Source organism: Oratosquilla oratoria, chromosome 4, assembly GCF_046742065.1.
Source record: "Oratosquilla oratoria isolate Oo_2021 chromosome 4, ASM4674206v1, whole genome shotgun sequence".
Classification (NCBI taxonomy): domain Eukaryota; kingdom Metazoa; phylum Arthropoda; class Malacostraca; order Stomatopoda; family Squillidae; genus Oratosquilla; species Oratosquilla oratoria.
The window spans coordinates 5,676,316-5,691,824 of record NC_134780.1 but is presented as its reverse complement, the minus strand read 5'-3'; the positions used below and the strand labels follow the sequence as shown (position 1 = coordinate 5,691,824).

The following is a 15,509-nucleotide window of genomic DNA, read 5'->3' as shown; positions in this document are numbered from 1 at the left end:
AGGAAGAACAGTTCCCTCAACGTGTCGTCTTTCTGCTCGCCTTGACTACGGACTACAGGGCTTTACAGCTGGCGGCAATCACCCGCCACCCGTCCTTCTCCAAACTGGAGGAGGACAGCTCGGCCCTAACCCTCTCTCCATCACCAAGATTCCTGGCCAGGAATGGCCGAGCGGACATGATTGGCCCTCTCAGAATACAATCCTTCCGGGAGGGAGGACGCACACAACCGCTGCGCCCGGTCCGTGCGTTCGAAGACTACGTGGAGCACATGGAAGAGATTTCTGAGGATCATCTCTTCTACAACTCGAAATTTAGGATTCCCCTAACCCCGAGGTCCCGGGCGCACCTGCCTTGCCGCATTTTGGAGAGAGCCGACCCGAGCCATGCCCCGCACGCCCACAGCATCAGGGACTTCGCGGCATCGCTGGCGTTTCTCCGCACCCACTCTGGAGCGGGTGTGGGACCTAGGTGCTGGACATCGACGACTCCCTTAGGGACACGGTGTCTCTACCACTCGGTCGGCCCTCTCCCATGTGTCAAAAAAAAAAGGGGGGGGGCGGTGAAGGGGGCACAGGGCGACCGCGGTGTGGGGCGGGGCCCTAGAACTGCGGAACAGGATACGATACGATTTTCGTATAATTTACGCATTGTGTGAACAGTGCAATGTTGTGCATGTCCCATTCTTCGGTGTGGGTACTTGACGTTTCTTTTCTCCCCTCTACTGAATGATAAAATGAATAAGTGTCCCATAGGAAAGACACACGTAATAACGGTTTGAATCAGGCTTCACCTCTCCTCCCACCTGTCCTCGTCTCATGCATAGCTTTGCTGTGCAGGTTTCTTTCAGCCGATAATATTTGTCGCGGCTCGTGCCGCTTAAATTGTTTTTATCGGCTTAAGAAACCTGCATAGATTTAGGGTCCCTCCTCCCACAGGCGAAGCCTTCATTTCTCATTGAAGTGACGACTCAGGCGAGCCGGCTAAGAAGGGAGGGGGAGGTGGAGTTGACAATGCGCATGCCTGCACAGAGCCTGGAATTTTAAATTTCTGATGATTCTGGCGGAAAATTCCAACCACACTCAACCTTCGGGAAGTGGCTATATGACCAGGCGTGTGGTATGGGATTATCACTATAGCTTCACTGTGCAGGTTTCTTAAGCCAATAAAAACAATTGAAGCGGCACGAGCCTTGACAAAGAAATATATCTGATGAAAAATCCACCAGAATACGAAGTTTGTGGCTTTCACGAATTGCGCGGGAAAACCTGAAAGATTTTCTGCCACACACAAGTCTCCTCGGATCATTTCGTGTAGGTAAATGTGAGATTTTGCATGATGGAAGGCTTTTTGTTCCCCATAACAGTACACTTCAGGCCATCCATTTGTATAGTCTTATTGTGTGAGGGGCCCCCATAACAGTACACTTCAGGCCAGCCATTTGTATAAAGTCTTATTGTGTGAGGGGCCCAAGTAAAAATCATCAATATTTTATTTTTGACAAACACAAAATATTCACGTTTGACAACAAGTAACATTTTATTCCATTAGTACAAAAGACTAAAGTTCCAGAATCACAGAAGCATGGTATTTAATGTGTTTGTGTGATACTGAAATATAACCCAAAAGACAAAACAAGACGTTCTATTTGAGCACAACCGGGTACAATTAGGAGGGAGGGGCTAAAATCCCCGAAACACCCAAGCACAGATATATAACATGAAACATAAGTTGTCTAATATCTCCTAACCTGACCATTCTGTATAAAAATAGACCCTTCGCTTTTATTCCATGATCATACAGAATTTTTTTTTTCACTTTATTTGTTCTATTATGTATTTATTTGTATTTGAATTTTTCCCCCAGTATGGAATGGTTTCGTTAGGCTAAGTTACGAGCTATTGAACAACGCAAATTTCGTGTGAAATGTGTGTGTTTCAGATCTTCCAAATGCAAGAGAGAAATAAGTGAGAAATGTGTTTGCTTGTTACCCGAATAGATACCAATTAGGAACCATATACGAACTCGAGGCCAGATATGATAATTGAAAAGCAAGAGACTGCGAGTTTTTCCATTCCTCTAAAAACTAGAACTAGGCTAAACATACAGAATTACTGGCAATATTTTGACAATTCTTTTCTCGCGTTCCACATTTTTTTTTTTTTTTAGTTCAATTCACACCTTTGAATATACCTATTCACGAGGGCATAATGGTATGAAAAGAAATTAAAAGAAATTACTAATGACTTTGCCTCAAACAAGAATGCAGGGCTACCAATAACTAAAGAATCTTAATTTTACTTTTTTGTTTCTTTAGAACAATGGCAAACAAGATGGACCATAACCTCTCTGGTAACGAGGCAAAAAAAAGATAAAATGTGTATTAACATTCAGGACAGTTGCTTTTGAAAGTCACATTGTGTTTGTAATTCAACCTGGCGGACGAGAATTTTCAGACACCATTGCAAATCTTTATATATATATATATATATTTACTGGTCTTCATTTATTATTTGTACATTTATCTATTTACTTATTAATTTGTTTATTCGTGTACTTGTTATTTATTTACTTATGTATGCATATTAAGTTTACTTGGCATTGAATCAATATACATGACGTGCAGATAATGAAAAGAACACACAGTTCGAAATAACAATTACAATTGCCCAAGATAACACAAAAAACAGGTAAGCTTATTTCCATTGTGGTCCTCATTAGATTGATTTTCTACACTAAGTTACACAGGCAACATACGTAGGGGTTAAGGGGACCAGAGACAATCATGAGTAATACCAATCAGTACACATATGACAAACATTATTATAGATTTGCTAATACTACTAAAATGTTCGTAACACGTAGGATATTGAGACCAAAACTTGAGTACCATCCCAATAAGGAACATTGTATTATGCATCAGGAACAACAAAATATTGCTAAAAGGTACCAAAACAGTATGAGTACCAGATCAGTGTAGTACCATTAATGATATACTACATTATTCTACAGGTGTAGCAGCAAGTGTAGGACGATAAAGGGGGGGGGGGTCCATCTCAGGGTGAGAGTAGATACCAAGTACCACGGTATAAAAGGTAGCAGGCCATCAACCATAAACATGTTGTTATACAGAATGCTATATGGCAGCTAGGGTCACCTATTAAATCCAAAATTTACCTGTACCTCAAGACGGAGTGGGCAATTACACATTAGTATGAGCACTAGGAAATAGTACAATATAACCTGAAACACCAGAAGTAGGATACAGGGGACCAGTACTCGTATGAGTAAAACAAGAAGGAGATCGAGGGAAAGGTCCAATTACCTTGTTGCCTGGTGCCCTGATTAATCAGGCTTGTATTTTGATCAAATCATATCTGTTCTCGGACCATACCTGAGACATATACCATACTATGACAAGCAAAACAAAGGTGGAAACCAGTTTTGAACATCATTGTTATACTATGCTAAACCTCCGAAGGACAAAGGGTGAGGTCAGAACAGTTATGAGTTAACACAGATTTGGATGGTATTACTCATGGAATCTGGTACCCCTCACTAGGCTAGTAGTATATAAAATCAAGGCTGTTCTCGGTCCATAACTGAGCCATATAATAGTCTGTGACTTTTTTCTTGAAAGTAACCTTGCTATTTGACTGCTTAATGGACATAGGTAGTGAGTTCCATAGTTGAACACCTGTGAAGTGAAAGCTGTTTTTGGTGAAGGAACTGAGTTTTGGGTCGCATTATTAAAATATAAATCAAACTTAACAGACCTTTCACAGATTGCACTGTATTCTTTGCCTACATTCGAAAGCAGAATGTGAGTTTTTAGTCAAATTAAACTTCAAAACTAAGGCAAGAAATAGGTTGAAGACAGCAACTGTAAATGGGGCACTGCTAGCAACAGAATGTATGACTAGCAAAACAAAGGTGGAAACCAATTTGTAACATCAAACATTGTTATACTAAACTAAGCCTCTGAAGGACAAAAAGGGAAAGTCAGAACAGTTGTGAGTGAACGCAGATTTGGATAGTATTACTCATGGAGTCAGATATCCCTCACTAGGATAGTAGTACATAAAATCATAAACTCCATATCTGAGACATATAGTAGCCCTAGACTTTAAAGTTCATATAATCAAATTTCGGCCCTCTATTTCAAAGCATAACAAAACTTTTACAACATCGATGCAATTAACATATTTTGGATGACAACTTGTTTTGAAACTGTCTTGTAAACCATTGTTCAACGAGTCGCTTTAAAATAATAACTATTTGAATAAATTCTGTGACACATGGCAACAGCACTTTTTCTCCATGTTGCCATACCGAAGTGGCACAGGATACTCGTTGTTTTGATGAGAAAAACGTGAGACTTTTTGTACTATACAGCCCCCTATACTATATACAGAATATATACAAAATTAATTAATACATGGATAGCAAATAAAAGAGGGCATTTCTAATTTGCAGAAGTGGAATTTGCGGATCAGATTGTCAGTTTTAGATACGAAAATGGATATAGCGGGATGTTCCTAAGCATTAAACCGTTGGAAGGCATACATCAGATATTCTAGTACACACACACACACGTAGGTGATCCTTCATGCTTTCTCTGGGCTGTGAAAAACGATTTGGCGAGTTTAGGTGGTCGGGGGATGAGTTGCTTATTAGTAATTTCGGACGTTTTCATTTCATTGATATATCCAACTGGTTTTCATCAATAGTTGTATTGGAAATCAAATGTAAACCAAAGCAAAAAAAAAAAAAAAAAAAAAAAAAAAAATTAAACTAGACGAACTTATTAGAATGGTAAATAGAAAGGAATATGATCCAATATGGAAACTTCGGCAATGACGTACAAGATCAGCACACAAAAACAAATTGAAAATGCATCGTATGTTTTTTTCTGATGCTTGTTGTAGTTTTATAAATGAGAAAAAATGAAAATTGGGTGATAAGATAGTAAGTTTGTACAGAAGTTAAGTTTTGCCAAAGATTGTGGAAATTTTCCATAGGATATGGTGAAGAGATGACCCTTTGAGTCAGCAGCTCCGTCCAATTGGAGGGCTTGTACAACAGTGTGTAGCATACTTACCTGGCGCAGGAGATACCGTGATCATGAAGGCGGTTCTCCCGGGGTGAGGCCCTCCATTGCACTCCGGAGGTGCTGACCCCTGCGATTGCCCCAAATGTGGGTAACTCGAGCGCGGAATTTTTGTTAGTAGGGTACTGCGTTCGCGCTATACCCTTACACAATATAATCGTATAGAAATTAAATTCAGCTATGAGCTTATAACGCCTGGGCTCATATTGGGGTTCACCGATAATCCTACTTCCTCGAGCGAGTCAAGCAAACGAAACACCATTCCAAAATAGTACAAGTCTGCTGACCCTTTCGATTTCCCCAATTGTGGGTAACTCGAGCGCGCAATTTTTGGTAGTAGGGGACTGCGTTCGCGCTATCCCCCTTAACTAATACATCGCCTAAGGAAGTGACAAAGCATTGTGTTAGTACTGGGTCACATTTGTAAATCACAAAAACGCCACTGTCGACATTTAACTCCAAACGGTATGTCAGCCCGGCTGTTTCTTGGATCATGAATTCCAGAAGAAGAAAAAAAAATCCACATATTTTCGGGTTCTCTCAATTTATCGTTCGTCCACTTTTTTTTATCATTATATTATTGTAACTTGTATTCCAATGTTTTACATATACCGTTCATGACCACCTTTTTCAGTAGTCCGAAGATTCTTCGGGTCGTCCGTGGTAAGAACCCGGGCCTCACGGGGGACGGAGGGACGTGTCGTATGGTACGGAGGGTGGCGCCCCCGAGGGTCATCAGGCCTCTTGGCAGCCCCATACCTCCGACCATCAATGGTCCTCTAACGCCTGACGGCTTGCATCGTCAGGCCCTAGGCGTGGATTTTGACCTTTTGCACTCGTAATCCGTTCCCCATACGTCTTTGGGTCGTCCGTGGAAAGAACCCGGGCCTCTCGGAGGACGGGGGGGACGTGTCTTATGATACGGAGGGTGGCTCCCCCGAGGGTCATGAGGCCTCTCGGCAGCCCCATACCTCCGACCATCAATGGTCCTCTAACGCCTGACGGCTTGCTTCGTCAGGCCCTATGCGTAGACTTTGACCTTATACGCTCGCAATCCGTCCTCGTCTCCGAATCGTCCCTGGTAAACAACCCGAGTCCTCTCGAAGGACAGGGGGACGTGTCTTATGGTACGAAGGGTGGCGCCCCCGAGGGTCATCAGGCCTCTCGGCAGCCCCAGGTCGAGACCCAGGCCCAGACCCAGACCGAAGCCCAGGACCAGGCACAGGCCCATGCTCAGGCCCAGGCCGAGGCCGAAGCCCAGGCTCAGGCCGAAGCCGGAGCCCAGGCCGAGGCCGAAGCCCAGGCTCAGGCCCAGGCCAAAGCCAAGACTCAGGCCGTGGCCCTCTAACACCTTTCGGCTTGCCTTTTCGGGCGGGTCCGTGAGCCCACCTTCCTCCCGGAGCCGCTCACGTAGACCCAACGGGAAGTCCCGCTCGAGAAAGAGTCTATCTCTTCCAAGAGGCCTAAGACGCTCAGCTCGTCCACACCCTCCACATCCCGATCACGGCACCACCCTCCTTCCGTCCCTGATAGGCCCCGTCTTCGACTCTGCCCTATCTCGCTATCCGGCCTTTCAGGCCGCGCAGACCAGAGCATCCCCCCCCCCTCCAGAGCAGCCTTCTAACGAGCCTCCGGCTCCGGCCGCGCAGACCACACTCCCTCCTGGTCCTTCCCTCCTCCCCTCCGCGCCGGCGGTGGGTATAGGACTGAAAGGCCCCTCTCATGAGGAAACCTCCCCCCCCCCCAATCAGACGACCGTCGGGTTGTGGGACGGGGTGGAGGACCTCCTGGGTGAGGTCACTAGGATAGGTAGGCAAGGACACCAGTCTTGTTCCGGAGCTTGTGGAGGAAAGTCTCGCTCGACTTCTGGTTATGGGTCCTGTGGGCTGGGAATTTTGAAGCTGCTGAGGGTTTTGGTGAAGGTATTGGTCTAGTTGGGGTTCGGATGCACCTTGATTTTGTTGTTTTTGTTGAAGAATTTGAACCTCAAGATAGCCCAAGCTATTAGCGCAGTTGATTTTAATCAATATATATATATATTTATATATATATATATATACTTACCTACAATCAACTTCTAGAGTGGTCATTTTCTGATTCTCCCCTCAAAGATGATGCGAGCGGGACGATCTAGCACATTGAATACGTTCCTGTAATATTCATATTCGAATACGTACATTTCGTACTGAGTCTGCGGGCCGAAAAGCGAGCGGGACGATCTAGCACGTTGAATACGTTTCTGTTAATTTTCATCCCACGTAGAAGTCTCAAATCAGACTAAGGTTAACTGGTTGGATTTACAAAAAAAAAAAAAAAAAAAAATGTCGCCAAAAATATGCCAAATTATGCCAAAATTACTTCCTGAATGCAGAAATAATCACTACTCTATTAGCCTTCATGAATGCAGAAGTAATAACTGCCAGTCTTCTCATTAGTAGCCCAAAAGGAGCCCAACTGACTTCAAAAGTAGCCCAAAATGTCGCAAGTCGCAAAACTCAAATTTAAGTCGCGCCGAGCTTTCAAAAGTAGCCCAATTTGCTAATTGTAGCCCAATCTGGCAACCGTGCTCTGGGCTGTGAAAAATGATTTGGCGAGTTTAGGTGGTCGGGGGATGGGTTGCTTATTAGTAATTTCGGACGTTTTCATTTTATTGATATACCCAACTGGTTTTCATCAATAGTTCTATTGGAAATCAAATGTAAACCAAAGCAAAATAATTAAGCCTTAAACAAGACGAACTTATTAGAATGGTAAATAGAAAGGAATATGATCCAATGTGGAAACTTCCGCGATGACGTACAAGATCTAGCACACAAAAAACAAATTGAAAAAGCATCGTATGTTTTTTTTTTCTCATGCTTGTAGTTTTATAAATACGAAAAATAAATGAAAAGTGGGTGATAAGATAGTAAGTTTGTACAGAAGTTAAGTTCTGCCAAAGATTGTGGAAATTTTCCATAAGATATGGTGAAGATATTTACCCTTTGAGTCAGCAGCACCGTCCAGTTGGAGGGCTTGTACAAGAGAGTGTAGCATACTTACCTGGCGCAGGAGATACCATGATCACGAAGGTGGTTCTCCCAAGGCGAGGCTCCCCATTGCACTCCGGAGATGCTGACCCTTGCGATTGCCTCAAATGTGGGTAACTCGAGCGCGCAATTTTTGGTAGTAGGGGACTGCGTTCGCGCTATCCCCTTACACAAAATAATCGTTTTTAAAAATATGCCAAGGTAACCATGGCTGCTAGGTTTTCTCCCAGGAATAATGGCAACTTCTGACAAAATTCTGCCAATTTGTTTTTAAAATATGCCCCCCCCCCAAAAAAAAAAAAGGGGGAGGGGGCAAAGGGCGACCAAGGAGTGGGGAGGGGCCCAAGAACCGCTGAACAGGATACGATTTTCGTATAATTTACACTGTGTGAACAGTGCAATGTTGTGCATATCACATTCTTGGGTGTGGGTACATGACGTTTCTCCCCTCTACTGAGTGATAAAATGAATAAGTCTCCCATAGGAAAGACACGTAATAACGGTTTGAATCAGACTTCACCTCTCCTCCCACCTGTCCTTGTCTCATGCATAGCTTCGCTGTGCAGGTTTCTTTCAGCCGATAATATTTCTTTGTCACGGCTCATGCCGCTTAAATTGTTTTTATCGGCTTAAGAAACCTGCATAGATTTAGGGTCCCTCCCTCCTCCCACAGGCGAAGCCTTCATTTCTCATTGAAGTGACGACTCAGACGAGCCGGCTAAGAAGGGAGGGGGAGCTGGAGTTGACAATGCGCATGCCTGCACAGAGCCTGGAATTTGAAATTTCTGATGATTCTGGCGGAAAATTTCAACCACACTCAACCTTCGGGAAGTGGCCATATGACCAGGAGTGTGGTATGGGATTATCACTATAGCTTCACTGTGCAGGTTTCTTAAGCCGATAAAAACAATTGAAGCGGCACGAGCCTTGACAAAGAAATATATCTGATGAAAAATCCACCAGAATACGAAGTTTGTGGCTTTCACGAATTGCGCGGGAAAACCTGAAAGATTTTCTGCCACACACAAGTGTGCTCGGATCATTTCGTGTAGGTAAATGTGAGATTTTGCATGATGGAAGGCTTATTGTTCCCCATAACAGTACACTTCAGGCCATCCATTTGTATAAAGTCTTGTGTGAGGGGCCCAAGTGAAAATCATCAATATTTTATTTTGACAAACACAAAATATTCACGTTTGACAACAAGTAACATTTTATTCCATTAGTACAAAAGACTAAAGTTCCAGAATCACAGAAGCATGGCATTTAATGTGTTTGTGTGATACTGAAATATAACCCAAAAGACAAAACAAGACGTTCTATTTGAGGACAACCGTGTACAATTAGGAGGGAGGGGCTAAAATACCTGAAACACACAAGCACAGATATGTAACATGAAACATAAGTTGTCTAATATCTCCTAACCTGACCATTCTGTATGAAAATAGACCCTTCGCTTTTATTCCATGATCATACAGAAACATTTTTCACTTTATTTGTTCTATTATGTATTTATTTGTTTATTTGTATTTGAATTTTTCCCCAGTATGGAATGGTTTCGTTAGGCTAAGTTACGAGCTATTGAACAACGCAAATTTCGTGTGAAATGTGTGTTTCAGATCTTCCAAATGCAAGAGAGAAAAAGTGAGAAATGTGTTTGCTTGTTACCGGAATAGATACCAATTGGGAACCATATATGAACTCGAGGCCAGATATGATAATTGAAAAGCAAGAGACTGCGCGTTTTTCCATTCCTCTAAAAACTAGAACTAGGCTAAATATACAGAATTACTGGCAATATTTTGACAATTCTTTTCTCACTTTCCACATTTTTTTTTTAGTTCAATTTACACCTTTGAATATACCTGTTCACGAGGGCATAATGGTATGAAAATAAATTAAAAGAAATTACTAATGTCTTTGCCTCAAACAAGAATGCAGGGCTACCAATAACTAAAGAAACTTAATTTTACTTTTATGTTTCTTTAGAACAATGGCAAAGAAGGTGGACCATAACCTCTCTGGTAACGAGGCAAAAAAAGATAAAATGTGTATTAACATTCAGGACAGTTGCTTTTGAAAGTCACATTGTGTTTGTAATTCAACCTGGCGGACGAGAATTTTCGGACACCATTGCAAATCTTCATATATACATATATATATATATATATATATATATATATATTACTGGTCTTCATTTATTGTTTGTACATTTATCTATTTACTTATTAATTTGTTTATTCGTTTACTTGTTTTTTATTTACTTATGCATGCATATTAAGTTTACTTGGCATTGAATCAATATACATGACGTGCAGATAATGAAAAGAACACACAGTTCGAAATAACAATTACAATTGCCCAAGATAACACAAAAAACAGGTAAGCTTATTTCCATTGTGGTCCTCATTAGACTGATTTTCTACACTAAGTTACACAGGCAACATACGTAGGGGTTAAGGGGACCAGAGACAATCATGAGTAATACCAATCAGTACACATATGACAAACATTATTATAGATTTGCTAATACTACTAAAATGTTCGTAACACGTAGGATATTGAGACCAAAACTTGAGTACCATCCCAATAAGGAACATTGTATTATGCATCAGGAACAACAAAATATTGCTAAAAGGTACCAAAACAGTATGAGTACCAGATCAGTGTAGTACCATTAATGATATACTACATTATTCTACAGGTGTAGCAGCAAGTGTAGGACGATAAAGGGGGGGGGGTCCATCTCAGGGTGAGAGTAGATATCAAGTACCACGGTATAAAAGGTAGCAGGCCATCAACGATAAACATGTTATACAGAATGCTATATGGCAGGTAGGGTCACCTATTAATTAAATCCAAAATTTACCTGTACCTCAAGACGGAGTGGGCAATTACACATTAGTATGAGCATTGAGCACTAGGAAATAGTACAATATAACCTGAAGCACCAGAAGTAGGGTACAGGGGACCAGTACTCGTATGAGTAAAACAAGAAGGAGATCGAGGGAAAGGTCCAATTACCTTGTTGCCTGGTGCCTTGATTAATCAGGCTTGTATTTTGATCAAATCATATCTGTTCTCGGACCATACCTGAGACATATACCATACTATGACAAGCAAAACAAAGGTGGAAACCAGTTTTGAACATCATTGTTATACTATGCTAAACCTCCGAAGGACAAAGGGTGAGGTCAGAACAGTTATGAGTTAACACAGATTTGGATGGTATTACTCATGGAATCTGGTACCCCTCACTAGGCTAGTAGTATATAAAATCAAGGCTGTTCTCGGTCCATAACTGAGCCATATAATAGTCTGTGACTTTTTTCTTGAAAGTAACCTTGCTATTTGACTGCTTAATGGACATAGGTAGTGAGTTCCATAGTTGAACACCTGTGAAGTGAAAGCTGTTTTTGGTGAAGGAACTGAGTTTTGGGTCGCATTATTAAAATATAAATCAAACTTAACAGACCTTTCACAGATTGCACTGTATTCTTTGCCTACATTCGAAAGCAGAATGTGAGTTTTTAGTCAAATTAAACTTCAAAACTAAGGCAAGAAATAGGTTGAAGACAGCAACTGTAAATGGGGCACTGCTAGCAACAGAATGTATGACTAGCAAAACAAAGGTGGAAACCAATTTGTAACATCAAACATTGTTATACTAAACTAAGCCTCTGAAGGACAAAAAGGGAAAGTCAGAACAGTTGTGAGTGAACGCAGATTTGGATAGTATTACTCATGGAGTCAGATATCCCTCTCTAGGATAGTAGTACATAAAATCATAAACTCCATATCTGAGACATATAGTAGCCCTAGACTTTAAAGTTCATATAATGAAATTTCGGCCCTCTGTATTTCAAAGCATAACAAAACTTTTACAACATCGATGCAATTAACATATTTTGGATGACAACTCGTTGTGAAACTGTCTTGTAAACCATTGTTCAACGAGAGTCGCTTTAAAATAATAACTATTTGAATAAATTCTGTGACACATGGCAACAGCGCTTTTTCTCCATGTTGCCACACCGAAGTGGCACAGGATACTCGTTGTTTTGATGAGAAAAATGTGAGACTTTTTGTACTATACAGCCCCCTATACTATATACAGAATATATACAAAATTAATTAACACATGGATACCAAATAAAAGAGGGCATTTCTAATTTGCAGAAGTGGAATTTGCGGATCAGGTTGTCAGTTTTAGATACGAAAATCGATATAGCGGGATGTTCCTAAGAATTAAACCGTTGGAAGGCATACATCAGATATTCTAGTACACACACACACACACACACACGTAGGTGATCCTTCATGCTTTCTCTGGGCTGTGAAAAATGATTTGGCGAGTTTAGGTGGTCGGGGGATGAGTTGCTTATTAGTAATTTCGGACGTTTTCATTTCATTGATATATCCAACTGGTTTTCATCAATAGTTGTATTGGAAATCAAATGTAAACCAAAGCAAAAAAAAAAAAAAAAAAAACTTAAACTAGACGAACTTATTAGAATGGTAAATAGAAAGGAATATGATCCAATGTGGAAACTTCGGCGATGACGTACAAGATCAGCACACAAAAACAAATTGAAAATGCATCGTATGTTTTTTTCTGATGCTTGTTGTAGTTTTATAAATGAATAAAAATGAAAATTGGGTGATAGATAGTAAGTTTGTACAGAAGTTAAGTTTTGCCAAAGATTGTGGAAATTTTTCATAGGATATGGTGAAGAGATGACCCTTTGAGTCGGCAGCTCCGTCCAATTGGAGGGCTTGTACAACAGTGGGTAGCATACTTACCTGGCGCAGGAGATACCATGATCACGAAGGTGGTTCTCCCAAGGCGAGGCTCCCCATTGCACTCCGGAGATGCTGACCCTTGCGATTGCCCCAAATGTGGGTAACTCGAGCGCGCAATTTTTGGTAGTAGGGGACTGCGTTCGCGCTATCCCCTTACACAATATAATCGTATAGAAATTAAATTCAGCTATGAGCTTATAACGCCTGGGCTCATATTGGGGTTCACCGATAATCCTACTTCCTCGAGCGAGTCAAGCAAACGAAACACCATTCCAAAATAGTACAAGTCTGCTGACCCTTTCGATTTCCCCAATTGTGGGTAACTCGAGCGCGCAATTTATGGTAGTAGGGGACTGCGTTCGCGCTATCCCCCTTAACTAATACATCGCCTAAGGAAGTGACAAAGCATTGTGTTAGTACTGGGTCACATTTTTAAATCACAAAAACGCCACTGTCGACATTTAACTCCAAACGGTATGTCAGCCCGGCTGTTTCTTGGATCATGAATTCCAGAAGAAGAAGAAAAAAAAAATCCACATATTTTCGGGTTCTCTCAATTTATCGTTCGTCCACTTTTTTTTTATCATTATATTGTTGTAACTTGTATTCCAATGTTTTACATATACCGTTCATGACCACCTTTTTCAGTAGTCCGAAGATTCTTCGGGTCGTCCGAGGTAAGAACCCGGGCCTCTCGGGGGACGGAGGGTGGCGCCCCCGAGGGTCATTAGGCCTCTTGGCAGCCCCATACCTCCGACCATCAATGGTCCTCTAACGCCTGACGGCTTGCATCGTCAGGCCCTAGGCGTGGATTTTGACCTTTTGCACTCGTAATCCGTTCCCCATACGTCTTTGGGTCGTTCGTGGAAAGAACCCGGGCCTCTCGGAGGACGGGGGGGACGTGTCTTATGATACGGAGGGTGGCTCCCCCGAGGGTCATGAGGCCTCTCGGCAGCCCCATACCTCCGACCATCAATGGTCCTCTAACGCCTGACGGCTTGCTTCGTCAGGCCCTATGCGTAGACTTTGACCTTATACGCTCGCAATCCGTCCTCGTCTCCGAGTCGTCCCTGTTAAACAACCCGAGTCCTCTCGAAGGACAGGGGGACGTGTCTTATGGTACGAAGGGTGGCGCCCCCGAGGGTCATCAGGCCTCTCGGCAGCCCCAGGTCGAGACCCAGACCCAGACCGAAGCCCAGGACCAGGCACAGGCCCATGCTCAGGCCAAGGCCGAAGCCGGAGCCCAGGCCGAGGCCGAAGCCCAGGCTCAGGCCGAAGCCGGAGCCCAGGCCGAGGCCGAAGCCCAGGCTCAGGCCCAGGCCAAAGCCAAGACTCAGGCCGTGGCCCTCTAACACCTTTCGGCTTGCCTTTTCGGGCGGGTCCGTGAGCCCACCTTCCTCCCGGAGCCGCTCACGTAGACCCAACGGGAAGTCCCGCTCGAGAAAGAGTCTATCTCTTCCAAGAGGCCTAAGACGCTCAGCTCGTCCACACCCTCCACATCCCGATCACGGCACCACCCTCCTTCCGTCCCTGATAGGCCCCGTCTTCGACTCTGCCCTATCCCGCTATCCGGCCTTTCAGGCCGCGCAGACCAGAGCATCCCCCCCCCCCTCCAGAGCAGCCTTCTAACGAGCCTCCGGCTCCGGCCGCGCAGACCACACTCCCTCCTGGTCCTTCCCTCCTCCCCTCCGCGCCGGCGGCGGGTATAGGACTGAAAGGCCCCTCTCATGAGTAAACCTCCCCCCCCCCCCCAATCAGACGACCGTCGGGTTGTGGGACGGGGTGGAGGAGCTCCTGGGTGAGGTCACTAGGATAGGTAGGCAAGGACACCAGTCTTGTTCCGGAGCTTGTGGAGGAAAGTCTCGCTCGACTTCTGGTTATGGGTCCTGTGGGCTGGGAATTTTGAAGCTGCTGAGGGTTTTGGTGAAGGTATTGGTCTAGTTGGGGTTCGGATGCACCTTGATTTTGTTGTTTTTGTTGAAGAATTTGAACCTCAAGATAGCCAAAGCTATTAGCGCAGTTGATTTTAATCAATATATATATATATATATATATACATATATATATATATATACTTACCTACAATCAACTTCTAGAGTGGTCATTTTCTGATTCTCCCCTCAAAGATGATGCGAGATGCGAGCGGGACGATCTAGCACATTGAATACGTTCCTGTAATATTCATATTCGAATACGTACATTTCGTACTGAGTCTGCGGGCCGAAAAGCGAGCGGGACGATCTAGCACGTTGAATACGTTTCTGTTAATTTTCATCCCACGTAGAAGTCTCAAATCAGACTAAGGTTAACTGGTTGGATTTACAAAAAAAAAAAAAAAAATGTCGCCAAAAATATGCCAAATTATGCCAAAATTACTTCCTGAATGCAGAAATAATCACTACTCTATTAGCCTTCATGAATGCAGAAGTAATAACTGCCAGTCTTCTCATTAGTAGCCCAAAAGGAGCCCAACTGACTTCAAAAGTAGCCCAAAATGTCGCAAGTCGCAAAACTCAAATTTAAGTCGCGCCGAGCTTTCAAAAGTAGCCCAATTTGAGACTTGTAGCCC

The 15,509-nt window shown here is 43.0% G+C and overlaps 3 non-coding genes across 3 annotated transcripts; all 3 read left to right on the top strand.

Annotated features, from left to right (window-relative positions):
- The first annotated feature begins 5,091 nt into the window (after positions 1 to 5,091).
- Positions 5,092 to 5,254, top strand: LOC143025029 (U1 spliceosomal RNA). The gene has a single exon (XR_012966333.1). It is a non-coding gene; the product is annotated as a U1 spliceosomal RNA (small nuclear RNA).
- A 2,888-nt stretch (positions 5,255 to 8,142) lies between these two features.
- LOC143025038 (U1 spliceosomal RNA) lies at positions 8,143 to 8,305 on the top strand. Its single transcript, XR_012966341.1, has one exon. It is a non-coding gene; the product is annotated as a U1 spliceosomal RNA (small nuclear RNA).
- Positions 8,306 to 12,932: 4,627 nt separating this feature from the next.
- Positions 12,933 to 13,095, top strand: LOC143025039 (U1 spliceosomal RNA). Its single transcript, XR_012966342.1, has one exon. It is a non-coding gene; the product is annotated as a U1 spliceosomal RNA (small nuclear RNA).
- The last annotated feature ends 2,414 nt before the right edge of the window (positions 13,096 to 15,509 follow it).